Source organism: Psittacula echo (assembly GCF_963264785.1).
Source record: "Psittacula echo genome assembly, chromosome: Z".
In the NCBI taxonomy this organism is placed as follows: Eukaryota; Metazoa; Chordata; class Aves; order Psittaciformes; family Psittacidae; genus Psittacula; species Psittacula echo.
Genome location: NC_137742.1, coordinates 15,844,504 through 15,862,976, shown reverse-complemented (window position 1 = coordinate 15,862,976; position 18,473 = coordinate 15,844,504).

Sequence of the window (18,473 nt, the reverse complement as noted above, 5' to 3'; positions counted from 1 at the left end):
CCTCTCAAGACAGGCAAAGGGTGTGTGCAGTTATCCTGGGGCCAAGGCATGTCAGAGGTAGGACAAATTCACACAATACTGCAGAAATCCTGGGCTGCCTTGAAGGCTGTAAGGCTATTTAAGGAGACAGCACAGTCCCACTTGGGAGAGAGAAAAGGTGGTTAAAGCATGTTAGTTATGCAAAATACATACAAAACTCATTCAAAGAAGGACATTAGTTATATAACTAAGAAACAGTTGAGGAGAGGGGTGGAAATACAAGACCTAAATGACTGAAATATATGACCTAGATGACTCTCATCTAAGAGAGGTTAGGATCCAATCATCAAAAGTATTACTTAAAAGGCACCACAGAATTCAGTGGCACAACAAGGACTAACATCAGTGGAGGAGCTGATTTCACATGTAGACTATACAAATGCCCCAAATATGGCCATGAAAGAGAACTGAGTTGCCTTGCAGCTCTAAAGGGTAATAGCATAAGCAATAACTGGAAGTACAAGCTATGCTGTGCATTTGTACCACAGTATATTTCACATGCTGTCTTTGACTTGTTGCAAGCTAGTCATCTTATAAGGGACATTCTCTTATTTGGCTGTCAGAAATATGTAAGAATTTTATTTCTTACAAGGTCAAAGCCACAGCAAAAGGGCACGTTGAACTATTAAAAAGTTATCTGAGGATAACAGAAGAATAGGCAAGCTGAAATGGATGCTTTTCTGGCAGAGAAGTGTTCTGAGAATTGTGGGGAGGGGGTTGCCAATCTCCGTATCAGAAGTAGTAATCTAACAGAAGGCGAATTTATCCCAAACTCCCAAGTAAATCATAGTGTTAATCTAAGACACAGATATATGGCCTTTTGCTGTTCTGTACTCTTTTGCTTGATGGGAATCATCAGGAGAAAAAATATATTTCTGTTAAATAAGTTGTGGAGTTATTTGAAGCAGTTGCTGGTCATGGGAGCATAGAGGACAAGAGCTTACCTGAGACTTAACTGGCTGCAGACACTGTCCTGGTTAGTAATTGGGGACGGGTGAAAATGAGTGGCTTCGGGAACCCCCTCAGAAAAAGGAAAAGGTCGGCAAAACCTTCAATGCCCAACTGCAGCAGGCATACGAGCAGAGAAAGTAGTTTGCTCAGAAACATATGAGGACACTGTAAGTTGACTGCTTATGAAGAGGGACTGGAACAAAATTTCTAGTTCAGACCTGCTCCCAGATTGTGTATTCAAGCCTAAAGGTATTCAGTTTAATTATACAAACTGTTTTGTAAAGCAGTACATGAAAAGAGGTGTACAAATGACTGACAGAACAGAGTTATGAATGACCATATTGTTTTGGTGGATTAAGAGAAAAGGAAAGTTTATTTTGGATAATGCTTTGAGGACAGCTTCAACTTCAGGCAAATAAAGAATGTGACTGCATTTTTTGGATGCTCTTTTAAAAACCGACGTATGGTTTACAGACTTAATCTGGGTCCCAGGAAAGTTAGCAGTATAATTTGTATCCTTATCCACATCCTTAGGTGAAGTTCCCAGGTCAGCACTATGGAGTGTTGTGGAGGAATATGCATTATTATGCCAAAGATTATTTTCAGACTGCACATAGTTATTTTGTCTAGTGAATTGTCCTGAACTCAGGAGAAGTGCTTTATCTCAGCAGAGTTGCTACATGTCTATTACAGATCACGGGGTTCTCTTATAACTGCTGTACTTTAATAAATTATTTTTAAGGGGACACCAGAATTCCCAAGATTTTATTCCCTGGGTACTCCTTTCAAGTCATGTTATTTCATGTTCATATCAATCTTAGAAGATGCACAGCTTGAAATTTCAGTTTTGGGATCAGTGCATTGAAAGCGTTTATCTCCAGCACTTTAAAAAAAAAATAATCTTAGAGAGTGGAGGAGTTCTAAAAATAACTGTTTGGGCTGTCCCAAACCTGTCCCAAGAGAGGATGGCTATAGAAAAGGTCTACATCCATATACAGATGAATCATAAATTATTTTCTGTATCTAATATTTAGAGAGGGAGAAATGCAGAAAAATGTAACCTCTTGACCCTTCCTTCCCCAAACAGCTAAAGTTCTCAAGAAAACATGAACTATTATAAGTATTAATAACTAGTCTTAGAGCCTAATATGCTGCTGAAAATCCCATTACACAACTTGCTTATCATGCACGAAAGAGAGTATATAACGATTTGAAATCAGGAACTGAGGGAACATATTTATTAGTGTGCAAGACAATTCTTGATATAGATGATCACACTCAGAAGTAGCACAGACAGGTTTAATTTGAATCTGGATTCTCACCCAAGAAATGGAATAACAAATTATTGTCAACAGTAAGGTGCAAATAATGAATATATCCTCTTCCAAACTCAGGATTTCATTAAAAGCAGCATGGTGGGAAAGCAGTAGAGTGGGGGAATATCAGTTTTGCTGTAGTACTGTTTTAAACCACATTGAACCGTGCAGTACAGATTACATTTACAGCCATGGTGAAGCCTCAAGCTAGAATTGATATTACTCTTAATGACTCTTCTTACATGTACATAAAAATCAAAGAGAAAATTTACAGCAGGCAGGTGAGCGTACAAGTTCTGGGATGACATCCCTGATCACTTGACCATGATGCTGGCCGTTGAGAGGCACACATGCCCAGAAAAACAGGGAAACATTTTCACTGTGCGGGTGGCACTAGCACAAGGGCAGCAATCTGAACTGTTGACATTTTGGAGGACATTTCTCAGAGCACTTAAACTGGCAGCATGTAGGCTGCCTTTTTATGAACTACAGATCTTAGCAATAGGAAGGGATTTAGAATAAGGCAAGACCGGTACTTCCTTCAAACAAAGCTAGCCATGTAACACATGTCAGATGTCAGACTGTAAATGTACATATTTCATCCAGATCATTTTATAGATTAAAAATATATGTTCTCCCTCAACAGTCTGCATTTTTTCATCATCACTGCATACACTTCTCCCCAATGCATTTTCCATCTGCATATTTACGTTACTTGTATCTTTACAACTTTTAATTACTGTCAGTATTACACTAGTATTACACAGTGTTACACTAGTGAAGTTGGCTGTATCTTTGTTCTTAGCATCATATGAAAGTATTTTCACCTAATTAATATAGAAATCAAATTAACTGCTTTTCAGATCAGCTCTGTCCTGCTTCTGTAGCAAGTTATAGCACAGAGAGTTGTTATCTGATGCTAACAAATGCTCAGGGGCTTTTTTAATGAACAGACCCCTTCAAAAACACAGCCAGACACACTGTTAACCAAAGTGTCCTATTTCTTGTAAACAGTAGTCACACATCTTTCAGAGAAGTATATTCTGTCAGTCCACTGTAAATTCACTATTTCTCATATATGTTAAGGTATTTAAAGCATTCTTGAAAAGAAACTCTTGGGAAAAAATATTTAATAAGTGATCATTCAACACAAATAAAGTGGAAAGCTACCAGTATGCAATTACTATTGTTTGGAATAACTTAACTTGCTAAAGGAGTTGGCAAAGAACTTAAGCAGAATTTATCTTTGGGAAGTAATGCATAAGAAAGCCGTTTCACATTTTTCATTGCTTAGCTTATTTATTCTTTTTATTTAGTCCAAAATTTATATTGCTAAGGCTAAGATGCAGGTTGGTACTCCAAAAGATTTAGCAGATATGAATCTGATAAGTCTTATTGAAAATACTTTGATTTACTTTTATTTTAGATATTTTAAAAAATGGAACTGATGATTCATATCTTTGTTATTGACCCAGAAGTATGACTATAAGGGTCTTCAGATTCAGTAGTGGGAAGAAACTATCCAATTATTTTGCATATCTTTTTCTGTATATTCCAGCAGACAAACTTCACATTTCTTCTCCCATGATGGAAAGCCACTGCTTTTGAGTATTAAAATGCCAGCTTCATAGATACAACGAGTTTCTGAATATAACAGGTTTACTGTAATCCAAAGAATGATCCATAGATATATGGAAACCAGCACTTGAAACTTTCAGAGAAAATATACCACATCAATTTTTTTATTCATCAATTTTTAGTTGATGAATAACAGCACATAGATTAAAAATATCTTCAGAAGGTAATGCAATCAAATAAGTGTAACTTGCAAGTGCAGAAAGGACTAAAGCCACAGAGTGAAAGGAAGGAGTTCACTTCGTGGCTCATGACTAACAATGAGCCACTAAAATCTGAAGCCAAACAGGATTTTAAGAGGCAGTTTCAGATGTTCAGAGTAGAGATTTTCAGTCAGGTATACTGGTAATGTAAATGTTTCTGAATTGTCTGATTTGATAGGCTTTGACTGAGGGAAGTTTATGTTGTTCAGCCTGTTCTCATCTAGTAAGTCACACAGTTGGCCACAGCTGGGGAGCTGCAGCTGAACAACCAGTTTGAGGGGACGGGTGTGCTGCAGAGAATGAACAGAGAAATATGCAGTGTACACTACTGCACTCTCTGTGGGAAGCCCTTCTAGGTGTTTCAGTTTAATGCATTTAGTCCAGCCTGGACTTGAACACTGCCAGGGATGGAGCATTTACCACTTCTTTGGGCAATCCATTCCAGTGCCTCACCACTCTCACAGTAAAGAACTTCTTCCTTACATCTGACCTCAACTTACCCTGTCCAAGTTTAAACCCATTACCTGTTGTCCTATCACTACAGCCCTTGATGAACAGTCCATCTCCAGCATCCTTAGGCCCCCTTCAGATACTGGAAGGCTGCTATGAGGTCTCCACACCTTCCCTTCTTCACCTGAACAACCCCAATTTTCTCAGCCTGTCTTCATATGGAGGGTGTCCCAACCCCCTGAGCAACCTCATGGCCTTCCTCCGGACTTGCTCCAAAAGCTCCATGTCCTTCTTTACATTGAGAACACCAGAACTGTACACAATACTCCAAGTAAGTTCTTCCAAGAGCAAAGTCGAGGGGCAGGATCACCTTCTTCAGTCTTCTGGTCACAGTCCTTTTGACATCTTGTAGTGTCCTCTGATCAAACCCTGCAACAAGGTGATATACCAAGTTAGTGTGTACACTCAACTCTGCTCCTCGTTCTAGAAATAATAATAAAAGAGAAAATACATAATGTAGCAATAACACAGAGGTACCATAGTCTAAAAATACACTGTGGAGCTGTACTGTGCCTGAGAAGTCAGCTCACTGCATTAGACCAGCTGCTGATACTCACACCTGCATGTGTTGACCTGGGCCACAACCGCTTGAGGCTGTCCACGCAGAAATTTAGTGGAGCAGGATGTTAAAATAAAAGAAATGGATTCTGGAGGATAAGGGAAAGCAGCCAAAATATTTTAGCTCTTCCAGTGATCAAAAGCTTGAATTATTAAAGCATCAAAAGTCTAGCAAGCAGTTGTTTTTCATAGATATCCTTGGACAAGCAGTTTTCTCTGTCTGATTTGATGTACAACCAATTAAAAATCTGTACAAAACATGCTGGTAATAATTTCTTTCTATGCAGGCTTGTCTGCATCAGCTTTCAGAGGTTATTCACACAAAATACACTGACACACCCATCACCTTCTCTGATGAAGAGACAAAAGGTTGTCCGCTCCCATTCCCCAGCCTTTCAAAGGAATGCCTTCACTCATCCCCAGTTCCCTACAGAGCCAGGCTGGAATCTAATACCTGTCATGAGATAATTTATGGAATCTAATTTTCCCAATCCACAGTTCTGCACCTTTAGGGCCCTCAATCTGTTTGGAAGAAGTAAAGAGTGGAATAATGTATCCTGACAAATTTGTAACCTATTCCAGTCTGCTGACAAGGGTAAAATTTTTCCCAGTTCTTCCAAAAGGCAACAAATTCAAGTCCTGGAGACTAGATTATTTACTGCCATTAAGCATACAGCAGCAATTTGATGTATCTAAAAATATACTCGCCAGCTGGCTCATCTGCTTTTCTTCCTGACTATCACTCCCAAAACAAAGAATATTTTTATTTTTTCCAGTCCAGACAAAACCCTCTGAGGTTGTAGGGCTGCATGTTGCTGTTCTGAATGACATCAACTGCTCTACCCCTGTCCATCAGTTCTGGATACAAGAAGCTGGGAGGAAGCACAGCCAGGACAGCTGACCTGAACTAGCCAAAGGAGTATTCCTACCAGTGAATGTTATGCTTAGTAAAAAGCAGGAGAAGTGGGTGTGGGAGGGGATGATCACTGCATGGGGACAAGGTGGACATTGGCCAGCAGGTAGGAAGTAGTTGTACTGTGCATTGCTTGGGCTTTTTTGAGTTTTATTCCTCTCTCTCTTTTTTTTTTTTTTTTTCTTCTTGTTATTGTTATTATTATTATTATATTTTACTTTATTTCAATCATTAAACTGTTCTTATCTCAACCCACAGGTTTTTCTTTTTTGCTCTTCTCCCCCATCCCACCAGGGGAGATGGGAGTGAGTAAGCAAATAGAAGGAATTTAGTTGCCAGCTGGGATTAGACCACAACATAAGTCAAGAAGAGTCACTGACAATCTACCTCACTCAACCCCTGCAGACAGCAACCCACAAATTACTCAACTTAATTTTGTAGGAAACGTGGAATATATCACTCCATACCCCACACCTCAAAATCTGTGTTAGTTTGCAAAAAAAATCCACAAAACCTTAGACCTCTGCAATAGTAGAGAAAACTGCCTGGATGAAATGTGCCCTGATAAACCTGTGGTACAGACCATATCTTATATGATAGGCAAAGGGGAAAAAAGTGGAAAGAACCTCCAAATTCTGTAACTCTCACTTTTTGTACCTGGGGAAAATTTAGGAGTTAAGAATGAATCTGACAACAGTTCTAAGCATGATAAGCAAAGACAAACAACCCAGGTTGCAAGGTATCTCAGCAACACCATTACAAACATATCCCTTCCACTACCCACAGGTACAGCCCCAGTTTTCCTACACTTCTGAATGGAGGAATCCCCCTTCTTCCCTCTCTATGGAGAAACATGTGAAGGAAATTTCCTCCTAAACTCAGATGGAATCTCTGCCTGTCCTCTTGGCTATAGTGATCTCACACATACCTGCAAAAGAGAAATGAAAGTTTACCATCCTACCAACTATATCAGAACAGTTTAAGGTGCTACCAGGTGGGACGAATAAACAAAAAACAGACAAATAACACACCTTTTTGTGGTGAGTCATTGATTTAACATCTTCCATTTGCAAATACTTCTGTGTTTTGGGGTAGTTTATAAGCATCAGCAGAGGGTTGCAAATTAACTCCACAGTAATATTACCTGTGCACACGTTATGAGATCTGAAGTTAAGAGAGCAATTTGTATAGTTTACCTTTGACATTTTTCATTCATCTAATATCTAATTAAAGTCCAGATGCAAAAAAGCTCACTGTAGGTTAATCTGAATTTAATTAGTTCCTTGTTTCTGTTCTACAAGTTGTTATACTATCTTTTTTCATCAGTTACAATGGACAATGTAAAAACAATCCTGAATACTTACATTTTCCTTGCTATGCTATATAGATGTATGGTGTTGGGATTTCACTCCTCCTAATTGTGTATTGAAGTGGCTGTGGGGGTTATAACAGAAAACCAAGCAGCATTCAATTTGAATTAGCTTATCAAAATCAGTGTTGCAGATTAAAGTAAACTTTTCATGCCTCAGGAATCATTTACAATTCTCTCCAAGAATGTACTGAAACTTCTGCTTGGATGCTTTTTTCAGTTCACTCTGAAAATAACAACAAACAAAACTTAATCTGGGAAACAAAGCTGCCAATGAGTTCATATGAGCATGTGGTTGATTCAGCAGTACAGATTTAGAAGCACAATAAATTTAATGCACAACTTAGAAATCTCATATGAAGTTCAATCTGGTCCAGGGTAGAAAAGAGCTTTCTTAAATGAACATTTTGTTCTGTTTCAAAGTGAAAGTTTCACACCAGGTGAGAGGGTAATGAGCAATCAGCTGTGAGCAGTTGAAGAAGCAAGGGAAAACATAAAGAACTGGCAAAATGCATTCATACAGGTTTCTCTCCCCTCAGAAAAGACAATGGGAGAAAACTGTTGCATCTGGCATATGAAACATTTTGGATATTCTTTTGTTCTGGATAGCACAAAAAGGAACCTAAAGAGTGGCAGGATATGAGGAGCATTAAGCAGTCAAGTAACCTATCTGTTTTAGTTTTGGTGAAGTATAAGTTCACTTGTTTACTGGAATGAAAAAATAAATGTTGAAAACATATTGTATTGTATTAATGGTGTATTTCTTGCTTTATATATAGCCTCCTGGAGTAATCCTGCTTTGGGAGAATCAAGACATTTGATTTTAAAGTAGATTCCAAACCAGCTTCTGCAAAGATATTCATGTGTGAGAAACATTATGAAAAAAGAAAAAAACAAAAACCAAAGGGGCTAACTATGAAATTTATTTTAATATTTGCTTATTTCATTTAGAGCCTAACTCATGTTTTTCATGATGCAAGTCTCGTCCAGCATGTTCCTGTCTATTACTTTGCAGGTAAAAAGCAGAGGTGGACAGAAAACATTGTTTTCTCTTGGGAAAGAAACCGAAACACAGCTGGAAAAAATGTATCCAGATGGAAACAAAAATACAGAAAATACAACAAAAATGGTGGCAGGAAGATTCTGAGAGAGTAAGAAATCAATTTATTCAGGGTGCTCATAAGTAACTGAGCAACAGAAGATCAGACTGGGAAATTAGACCTTCTGTTTGTGGCATGAATTGGTATGCAGATATTGATGTTCCCCAAGATTTCACCAGAGTTTTTCAATGGAAAACAAGCTCACTAAAAAATATGACCCAAATAGTGAACACCTGTCTTATGAGCCTTGAAAACAGACCCAGACAAAAAAAAAATTATTAACTGGTAAAAAGCAAAATTCATAGATCCATTCTGTTGTTCATACGCAAGGTATGTTCAGGTCTTGAACACAGTCAGGGTTTCTTCCTTCCAGAACACGTTCTCAGTTTGTATGTATACATATGAGATATTTGAGTATCTAACACTAACTACACTTCATGTGATTGATAGAATTCACTGTATACCATATGGGTGACAATGATTATTTCACAGTAACATCCATTGAAACCAAAACAACCAACCACCAAAGCAAACCAATAGGAAGTGGTTAGAAATGGACAATTTGACCAGCCAAAGCAGACCAGGCTGCACAGTATCCTAAACAAACTGCCAGGTCCTTGGAAAGCAGATCATGTAGAGCTAATTATGGACATCCTGTCAGATTTGGACCTACCCTGAAGATATGATAGCCCTACTGCCCTTCCCATAGGTTGTGTGTGGATCCTTACACTGCATTACACTGTTTTGTTCTCTTTCCCAACTCTGTACGCTTCAGTGTCTTGACCTCCAGCCCAGATTTGAACAACCAAGGAAACTCTTTCTCATGTAATAGAGAAGGAAGTGGATGCATTTTGGGCAATAGGTTGAAGTTAGATGTCTTACACAGGATATAGAGAGGTAAGTCCACATTCTTCTACTCCTGGATGGATCTGCATCAATATCCCCATGAAGATTTTATTCTCCCACTGCCTCACTGTGGCAGAACTGTGGCAGAGCTGAGTTCCTTCCTTCTGTCTTGTTGAACTTTTTTTGTGTTTTACATGTAGAAAAGAAATCTGAATTTAGCTAAAATCAAAAAGAATTACTGTATCACAATTGTAAAGGCATTCACTCAAAGAAAAAAGCAGTTGGAGTTGACTCCATAGCAAGAGGAGAGATGAGCAGTAGTTTGGAGTCTGGTATCTCATACCCTGGAAGCTTAGCTAGCTTTCCTGCAGGTGAATGATCCCTCAAAGTCAGAGTTCTTCAGCACGTAGGTATCTGGAAAGAAAAAGTGTTTGGAAGAGGAATAAAATATAATCTAAGCAGAAATCACTGAACTGCTGTGCTGTAAAGAATCGAAGTAGTCACAAACATCTGCCAACTACAGTGCGTAGGAGAGATGTAATTTGTCAGCACTCCCTGTCAGCCCCACAGAGCTTGCATGTGGTTTTGGCTGAGAGTGTGTGAGACTATCCACTGTTACCTCCAGGATCCTGTTCTCCATGAGATATGCAAAGTATATTGACTCCTGGGTGTATGACAGGTGAGAAAAGTTTCTGCCTGATTACACAACATGCTCAGCTGAGTCAAAGTCCGTAACACATGAAAGGACCTACGCAAGGTTGATGGAAAATGTGAGCTTTCCCAGTACTCATGTAGCTCTTCCATATGTGGAGCTTCCCAAAAGCCATAATCATTATGCACTTTCAAGGTCTCATGGTGGCTGAATTGTATTTTCAGAATCTAAAGTTTGGCTATGGACACCACAGGGGTAGGTGGATGCTAAAACCTTTTGCTTTGCCTCCAAATACATGTTTATCAAATTCATCTTCCAAGATAGGCTCCAGTACAAGAACCGAGGTAAACAGAGCAGTCCTCTGTCTTTAATGAACCAACAAACAACAGTACTGGAGATTATGGAACTGCGCTCTTGGTGCCAAATACAGTGTTCAAGGTTCATATCCAATCTTGCACTGCATTTATTGCATTGATGAATGGTTGGTCACAAGGAAAAGAAGAAACATTATCCTGGCCTTCAGCTGACAAACAGTAACGTAATCTCTCAGAAATAAGTGGTGCACCTAGTAGGAACAACATGTCTAACCAGACACACAAAAGTGTAAGCCATTCTTTCCCATTAGCCTTGGGAGTTCAGCCCTTTCTTGGTACAGACACTGCTGAGTGACTGAAACACTTTCTGTGCCTGTCGATACCTGGCACATAAGCTGTGATTGGGATCAGTGAGCCATTCAGCTGCAGCAGTCCTTCTCCTTGTAACTTTCTGTTAGTTTTGCCTGCTTTTAAACCATTCACTCAGGAAAGCTTTTGGTTCAGGTTAAGTCTAAAATGTAATATACTGATTTACGTCAACAGGCAGGCAGATAGACATTCTCTTTATAATGCCAAAGTGGAACTCTCCTTATCTTGATGACTCTTCAAAGACATGCAGGTCTATAAGCCTTAGTGCTTACAAACCTGCACGCAGCAGGGACCCCAACATCAGGTTTCAGATGCCTGGGTGACACCTTTGCTTAGATCTGCTTACCAGCTAGTGCTATGGCAAAATCAATACTAGGAAATGAAACAGAAAACTTGAGGATGTTCCCAGGCAGTGGAACTTATTATCCAGAAAATTAAATCATTCTGGCACAGATTCAAAGCCCATATAGTCATAGTTTGGAAGCTGGTACCATGTGCTAGAGTTTAGTAATACAGACAGAGTATATGTAGCTGTTATTGATGCTAGACAAAAATCCTGCGTATGTTTAATTTATTCATATAGATGAGAAAAAACAACCCCCAAAGAATATAACATTGTGTTCTGCCTTATAAATTAATCTGTTTTTATCAAGATCTCATGAGATCCAGAGCTTAATGGCCATGTATACAGCCAGGAGGCACTGACACTGCACTTGAGGAAAGTGTTAGAATGCAAAATTATCTTGGCAAATTTGTAGTATGTCCTGTGAAAAGAAAACCAGATACAATTAACCTAGCTCAAATACAACACTTCCTTTGTCCAGGACAATCAACTCTTCCAGTCTGAGCTGGAGTACAGTAGTCTAGGAAACAGTTTAGAAGAAAAGGGCCTGGACCTTACAAAAGACGATAAACATATGTGAATCAACAGTGTCATGCTCTTGTGAAAAAGGCAAACAGTGGCTCTATGAACAGGAAGACTGTAAGATTCATGAAGTAATTTTACTTGGCCTTGGTAAATCGCCACCTCAAATATCTTTTCTGCATGGGGGAAATCTAGGGAATTTCCTTCTTCCTCCTCCTTCTTCCCCTTTTCAAACAACTGTGGAGCAAGTTTGCTTACAATCAGAGAAAAATGAAAGAAAAGAGAAGAAGAAAAAAAGACCAGAACATAAAAATATCTAGAAATATGATCATTGTGCAGAAATTTATTGAAAGGATCAACAGCATTCAGTTTAGAAATAAGAATAGCTGGGGACTAAGTGATAACAGTCTTCAGATATAGAAAAACCAGCAGGAGGCAAATAATCTGTTTTCCACATTGACTTTAGGCAACACCAAGCACCACGATCCTCCTGCAGTGCCAGACCCCATTGTCCGTGGAGACAGTGGATGTGCTAAGGAGAGAAGGGTGACCATGTTAAGTGCAGGTTGTGCCTTTGTACTGTTGAACAGTAGCTGTAGGGACCAGCATGACCACACAGCTTTGGGCTTGAAGGTGATTTCTTGAGAGATCATGACATTTTCTGTGATATCCATATATACTTCCACCTCACAAGTGTATGTCTGGAATAATGTTACACCTGATCCTCTGTAGTTCCACTTGGAGTATCTATCTTCTGATGATTTCTTAACAAAATTTTTTTGACACTTTCAGTTAGCTAATTCATGGAATACTGAGTATTCTATTTGCTTGATATTACACAGTGTGTGGCTCAAGTCACAAGTTAGAAAATATTTTGCATATAGTATCCATATAATTACATCTCAGTTTGACATTTTCCTCCCTCAGATAGTATAGGCAGTTAAAAAAAAAAAGATTCTTATTCTTTAGTACATCAGTAATTGAAACCCTTTCTTCTTCATAGGAATTTAAGACTGTTCTTTGTACAGACACTATTCTCTGTACAGTCCTTGGAAAGTTGCATGTGAAAAGCATGGCCCTAATCCACCAGGGATTTATCAACTGCCATTTGAAAAGGTAAAAAAGGTTTAAAAACTGGTGGGAATATCCTGAATACTGAAGGGTTTTTAAATGGTGGGAACATGCTCAATACTGAAGTGAGAAAAAACAATAGAATCTTGGGCTTTGTCACAACTGTTAAACACAGTGAGGCAAGACAATGTCATTCAAATATAGAGAGGAATTCTTAACCCACGATTTCTATTGCAATTTCTGCTAAATCACCACAGAAGAGATAAACCTGTTTAGGCTCTTCAGAGATTAGGTTTCAATTTTAGTTTCATATAGGAGACAGGAAGGGCTGAGAACACCTGAGAGATAAAAATTGATAGATAGATGTATAGTTATATATATAACTCTCTGTCTTATATCTCCCTAGAAATGGAACGTCATGAACTGTCAGTTTCAGATTTCAGTTATTTCTCAGGTGAAAGTCAGTTTACTCCTTACTCTGGGACTTTGTCAAGCACAGAACCTGTGAGTCTTGACTAGGGTCTTTCTGTTCTTTATGAAAAAATAACACGAAGGAAACCACTGAGAAACAAGTGGACTCCAAATAACAACTTTTATTAACCATACCACATTTGGTCATATTGGTTGCTATTCTGACTGACTGCTGACAGCTTCTAAAAATAAATTGTTGGTTTACAAATTAATAAAACTGCAATCTGCTCTTATACAGACTAGCTGGCAGATGTAAGTATGACGTGGATCAGCCTGCAGTGCAGGAAACTCATTTCATATCAGATACAAGGTTTGCTTTGCATTTCCTCTCATTTCAGCAGCCGATCTATGGCCTTCATGACAAACTACCATTTTTTTTTTCAAGAACACTTTGTTCTATTACAGCCTATTCTAAGTAAACCTTTTGGATTGAGGAAGAGTAAAATGATTGATTTGTGTTAAAGCACTCAGGACAGATAGCAAGGCTCTCAGAGCCTGCTTCTTGATCACTTTTAGATATGCTGTGCGAGATAAACTAGATCACATAATCTGTGATATCTGTAAAACAGAAGTAATACTAAATCTTATTGCCAAAGTCAATTTGTGGTGATATATTTATTAGAATAATAAAGACCTGAGATGCCACAGAGTTCACTCCATTATAAATATCTAGACAAAAATTTTGCAGCAGAAGCATGTAAACCTATTCTTGTACAAACCGAATGTCAGAACCATCTTTTTTGCTTGACATGGAAGCAATGGTCTTTAAAGTGAAGCAGCAAAAAAGTTCAATATTTTTGCTAACTTCTGTTTTTAACTTTGTCTAGTTTGAAGTCAGCCAACAAGTTTATCCACCTTTCTCTGGACTTGCTTTCACGAATTTTTAATGGAGATTTTCCAGTGAAAAGGCAGGAGGCATTTTACGCAAACCAGAAATGTTCCTGTGTTAACAGTGCTGCTCATTAGGTTCAAATAACAGCCTTGGTGTTCAATCAGAAAGGAACTATCCTCATCAAACCCCACAAATCTCTGAAAACATTTCTTTTTAGTTAGCGTGCTTGATTCTGGCGTTATCTTGATCAAAAAAGACAGACATGGCAAACCACAGAAAAGCTTTTTAAAACATCTAAATCCTTTGCTTTATAATTGGACTCAGGATAAGAAAGAGAATTTATACCTGGCCTTTTCATCATCGTCTTACCATGTACTACTTTCTCTGATATCTTCTTCCAAAAGAGAGATTTGTCAAAATCTCCAGTTTCTTACACCTCTTTAATATGTTCATGCAAAACGAGCAGGTTTCAATCCACGTCCCAGGTAATGTCCTTCTCAAAAGTGGATTGCCAACATTTGACGGTACAGAAAGCTGGATTGACATGAGAAATGCAACCCCAAGTTTGTTCCACTAACTGTCAACTGGGACAGAGGGAGTTTTTGACAAAGGCATAACAGGAAAAGGATAGAGATCACCAAGGTCACTTCACTTGAGTCATTGCACAATCCTTACATGGTAGCTACTTCAAGTATATCCTTAATGTAATAGGAGACATCAGACATTCGAGACTTTGATAAACAGACCTCACCACATCCTGATTTGTATCCAGACTCCAGAGTTAAGCTCTATTCATTGCTTTTTGCTGTGGTTCCTTTATACTGTTTTTGGAGAAAGAAAAAATGTTGTTCAACTAACCCAATATTTTGCAAGTCAAGTCCCCAGATTACAAGAAGTTGAGCAACATTTTGGCAAAGTTTTGGCATTTTCTTTTCTTCTTCCTTGCATTTATCTTTGGCCAAAGCAGATCTTCCCCACAATTCCCTTATCTGCACAAACTACTGTTTGCTGAAGGAGTCTTCACCTTCTTTTAACCCTTCCTGAACTCTGCAGCTTGCTTTTTGTTTAATTTGCTCTTTTCCCTCTCACTGCCCACATCAGTGTTTTTCTGCTGCATTTCTGGAACTGTTTTTCCTCTTTTTTTTCCTTTTTTTCCTTAAGACCTGTTGTGGCTCTCAGATCCCTCCAAAGGTGTTAGCATTTATTTTTTTAATTATTTTTCCTCCTCAGAGTGTCTCCTAAGATAGATTTTTGCAAGTAAATTTCTGTGTTAATAAGAAGACAAGGAAAGTGTAAAGACACTCCTAATTAAACCCAGAAACTAGACTCCAGTGTTTAATGTAAATATTCTTCATATCTGTGTAGTTCTGAGAGGGCAAGGTCTGATTTTCATATCCACCATCCTTTGAGAATTACATCAGTAAACAGCAATTTGAATTCCTCAGAAACTCTGTGGGAGAAACTCAGATAGAGGCAGGAGTAGAAATATTCTGATCCTGGCCAGTACAATCTGAAATGCTTTGGGGTGAACTCATGCCACAGAAAATGGAAGTAGTTCAGTGATAGCAGAATATAAAAAACAGACCTACACAGAGATGTCTTTTTCAGCACGTTTGGACTATGCGAGTAATGTCCACTGTTGAAAATGCAGATTATGAGTAAAGAGCACACTCACTTTTCCAAAGTAGCTAATGAGCTCTCTTTAATTTCCAGCAAGAAAAGAGCAACATCTGACATGTTGTTTGAAATAGAAAATAAGCTGAAAGTCTTGGTAACCAGGTTTGTAGAAATGAAGCAGATATTCTTGCTTTGAGATATCAAAAAAAGTGCCACACTTACACAAAAGTCATTTGTCCATGCAGATATGCATGTCCACACACAGTTTTGAACAAGTCTGTCTTCAGTTAGGTATCATGAGTCTGGGCAACAGTGCTCAGAAATTTGCTGGCATTTTGATAGTTTAGCTTTATATCAAATACACTTGGCAAAAACCTAGTATGCAGACTAGGACTGGTTTTTATTACATCAGGCAGACACTTTAACTACTAGTATGTAGTTTGGGAACATCATAAATCTTACAGGTTTGTATATTCTTTATATGTACTTATACCCAGAAGATATATGTTGAAATATCTGCCCCATTGACTGGAAGCAGCTATTATTTCTGCATTACAGCAACAATTTTTGGTATAATGTAAAAACTTGATTAATTATTTCTGTAGATAGCTATTTACCTCTGATGGATCACAGATGATACAAATATAATTCAGTCTATTTATTCTTCTTCCAAGAAGTGCATTTTAAAAACTAGACCCTGGCATAAGTAAACAATTCCAAGTGTTCTTATGTTATTTCACTGTAAAATTCCACAAAATTTGGCTGTATGTCTTTTAAATATTCTTTCATTAAAAAATATTAATTTAAATGTTTTCATTATTTATGGAATTTTCCATGGAGGCAATACACATAAGCACTTGGAATGATCAGAAAAAGCGGTAAAATCAAAATCATGTGCTTTGACTTATTAAGACAGTAAGTTTTGGCAATTTAAAAATAAAATAATTTGTGGAAACATTGCTTTTTTATATACATTTGAATCAGAAGGGATTTTTTTTAGTTCCAATATTTTGCTGGTTTTTATCAAACAGTACTCTATTACTGCCATGCAAATATTCAGAAATCCTGTATTTCAAAAGCTTGTAGTACACATCAGCTTGGATGATATGGTTTAAAGGGAGTTCCATGGCTGTTTTACCTTTTATCTTCTTGAAACTCAGTGCATCCTATTCAAGGCCTTCAACAATGTTACTAGGATTTTACATCAAATACTAATTCTTGACAGTTTATGCTGCACACAAATACATCATGGCTATAAACTTGAAGACACACAGCATACAACATGAAGAATCAAAAAGACAAGCATTGGTGCTGAAGAAAGTTGATAACAGTACTTCTGGATGTTATACTGCTAAGACAGAGTTGGGCTAGTAACTCTGTGATCTGGATTTTAGCAACTCTTATTTGCTTATTATTTTCCACAGCATGATATCACAGCATGATTACATGATAGTTCCTGAGGGAGCAATGCTTTCTGATGCTCAAGGGCTTCCTAATGCATAGAAATTGCATTCAGTCTGCTCATAAGCCATTTAGTGGTGGTCCCAGTGAGTTCCCTATGTCTATGTAGATCTGCATGCACACATACGTATGTTCTGCACATACGGAGTTGTAGAATCTTGGTTGCTGGGGAACAGGGCCAAAGAGCTACAAAAGAGCCCAAGGACCCTTGAAATGTTCTGATTTATGTCTAGAGTAGTGCTCATCCAACAGGAGATTTTCCACAGAAAGGCTTTCTTACAAAAGACTATCAATACCTCTCTGCAACTCCCCAGAGCTTGCTATATATGCTGGAAGACAATGACTGTGCTACTTGTCTTTGGGATCTACTCATCACTTGTCATTAATATTTCTGTTTGGTACTTTAACTTACTATCTAGCAAATTAACTGAAAATCACAAACCACAATTGCAAGGCATTCTTATCCCTTGGTGAAGGGTCAAGAAGGATAGAGTGTCCGAGAAGTGCCACTGAGGTCCACCCTCACCATCCTGCCAGGTAATAGTTACCATGTTTTTATACACTGCCACTCAATTGAAAACACAACTATCCTTTTAACCTAACATTAGTTCTGACATGATGCCATAAATTCTGCTTTCTAAAGCTCAGAGTGTATCATCTGATAAAAGCAGCCTTTATTGTTAGTACTTGCTGTTCAAATGTGTGATGAGAAAAAAGGGAACAGTCTCACAACAAGAGACAAATTAATAGAAAAAGAAAAGGTGAGTTTGCTCGCTATTTTCTAGCTTGCTGGGTTCTTTTTTTATTTCTGCTCTCTGAATCTCTCTTCTGCTAGCTCTGTTCTTAGCCAAAGTTTGGGAATAAGATACCCAGAGGAATTATCCAACCTGTGTAATGCATTAACTGATTACAGGTACATATATATACACACATATATATATATACATTTACACATATATTATTTTTTTAATATGTTTAGGGTTTTTGTTTTGTTCCGTTTTGTTTGTTTGGTTGGTTGGTTGATTGTTTGGGGTTTTTTTGTTTGGATTTTGGGGGGATTTGGAGGAGACTTTTTTATGCTTCACTGCTATCTCTTTGGAGTTTTGGAGAAACCTTCAGGTAAAAAATTGTATATCTTTGTTTTTAGAGTGGAAGACTCTTTTTTTCCTTCTGCCTCTGCACCTTCAGAGGAGTATTTGCACTAGCCAAAAGTATCACCAGAGTGGAAATGAGTGGTCGTTAACAAGTCCAGACAGACCAGACCTGGATTCTCCATATCCTTCCATCTTCAACATGCCTCAACACACACTAGGAGTCAATAAGGTGTAGTCTGCTGATATTTGTACAGAGAAAGGGCAAGAGACCAGGGTCACAAATGGCA